This window comes from Elephantulus edwardii, unplaced genomic scaffold, assembly GCF_000299155.1.
Source record: "Elephantulus edwardii isolate Elephantulus edwardi_28Jun2011 unplaced genomic scaffold, EleEdw1.0 scaffold00266, whole genome shotgun sequence".
In the NCBI taxonomy this organism is placed as follows: Eukaryota; Metazoa; Chordata; class Mammalia; order Macroscelidea; family Macroscelididae; genus Elephantulus; species Elephantulus edwardii.
Window position 1 is genome coordinate 1,595,245 of NW_006400016.1, and position 2,142 is coordinate 1,597,386.

A 2,142-nucleotide genomic window follows, 5' to 3' on the forward strand; every position below is an offset into this window, starting at 1 on the left:
GGGCTAATTGGCAGCATCAGGATGGATGGTGAGGAGATAGAGATTGTTCACAGCTTTAGTTTACTTGGCTCCACTGCCAACACCCTTGGCACCAGTAGCCAGGAAATTAAAAGACGTATTGCCATGGGAAAGTCTGCTGTTAGGGACCTCTCCAAAGTACTGAAGAGCAATGGTGACTCTCTGGAGACTAAGGTGTGTCTGATACAGGCCATAGTCTTTACAATCACTTGTTATGCGTCAGAGAGTTGGATAGGACAACGACTAGGGAGGATAGAAGGAGAATTGATGCCTTTGAGCTGTGGTGCTGGAGAAAAGTATTGAGGGTACCACGGACCGCTAAGAAAAAAAAATAGATTCATTCTGTAGAGGGTTAAACTGGGTTGCTCCTTGGAGGCAAGGATCCTGAGGCTTTGTCTGACATACTTCAGATATGTTGTAAGGAGGGACCAGTCCTTGGAGGAGGACATTATGCTTGGGAGGGTGGAGGGACTGCGCAGGAGGGGAAGGCCCTCTATGAGGTGGAGTGATTCAGAGACTGGGGTAATCAGGAGACAGTGCGATTGGCACACAACAGAGCAGAGTTTAGGGCTGTTGTACATAGGGTTGCTATGAATCACAAGTGACTCAACGGCACATAACAACAATATTATTTTCATGATAACAGTCCAGAATGAGAGGTTCATAGAAAAGTGGACTGAGGGGCGGGAGGAGGGAGGCAATTGTGCAATAAAGAGAGAATTATTTTTTTTAAATGAAAGTTAACAGAGATTTGGATTTCCATTAATTCATTGTTGCACACTCCTCCTGGCTCACCCCAGGCCCAAGTTCGCCTTGTGTGAGGTGATAGCTGGTTTTAGATTTGAAGTCACTGCTCCAGGAGAAGTTGGGCAGGAACATGAACCAATGCATGTAGAATGCATGCACACTCAGACGCTTGCATGAGTGGGGAGGGAAGAAACACATGCTGATAAATGCAGGGAGGGGTATGGGGGAACCTGAATAATGAAGGAGGAAGCCTGTTGTTCCCTTCTGGAAATGGCTTCTCATATCTGTGGAGATGCCCAGGATCTCCCTGTTGTTTGAGTTAGGGGGACCCATGTGGTCAGGCCAGACAGCAAGTTGTTCCCCATAGTAACTTAATCCTCAATGGTACATGAATTTTCAAGGGAGGTTGATAAATCCTATAGATTTGGTATATATTTTTGTCTTTCAAGATGGTGTTGACCCACAGACTGTTGGGATTCATAGCTTTCATACCTGCATGGCATAGGTAGGAAGCACCGGGACACGTGTGGGTAGAACCCTGGCCCTGCCCTCCTCTGTCCTTGCAGGCCTCCCACCAAAATAAAAAAGTTAAAGATGGTATGATCTTGGTTTTTTTCTATAGACAGATAAAATCAACAGATGAATGACCAAGATAAATATTACAGAAGACTAAAAGAAGCCTACATAAATGGGAGGGTGTTACATGCTCATGGGTTGGAAGACTTAATACAGTGAAAATGGCAATACTACCTTAAGGACTACCGTGTGGCTAATGCTGCAATGAGCATGGTGTACATATGCCTACTCATGTCTCTTTATTAGCTCTCTGGGCTACATACAAATGAATGGGATTTCTAGATCATGAGATATTTACCTTTTTTGGTTTTGTGAGGAGGGACTATACTATTTTAAGTAGTAGTTGTATCATTTATAGTCCCAATCTCCCCATATCTTTGCCAGTATTTATTGTTACCTGAGCCCTGGTAGCATAATGATTACATGTTTGGCTGTTGTCCAAAAGCCCAGCAGTTCAAAGCCGTAGGAGAAAGATGTGGCAGCATGATTCCATAAAGATTTGCACCTTTGGAAATCCTGGGGCAGCTGTATGCTGTCTTTTAGGGCTGCCATGAATCAAGTGAACAGTTGTGGGATTTTTGTTTTCAGTGGACTACTTTAAACATCACAATTAAAAATTGAAACTGATCTAAGGGATGTTATCTCAGTGTAGTTTTCATTTTTAAGCTCTACAATAAAATGTGGAAATTATTAAACAGTATCATCGGAGATTGATCGAACATGCAACCAACATGCATTGATAATAATGGGTGACTGGAATGCAAAAGTCGGGAACAAAGAGGAAGATTCAGTAGTTGGAAA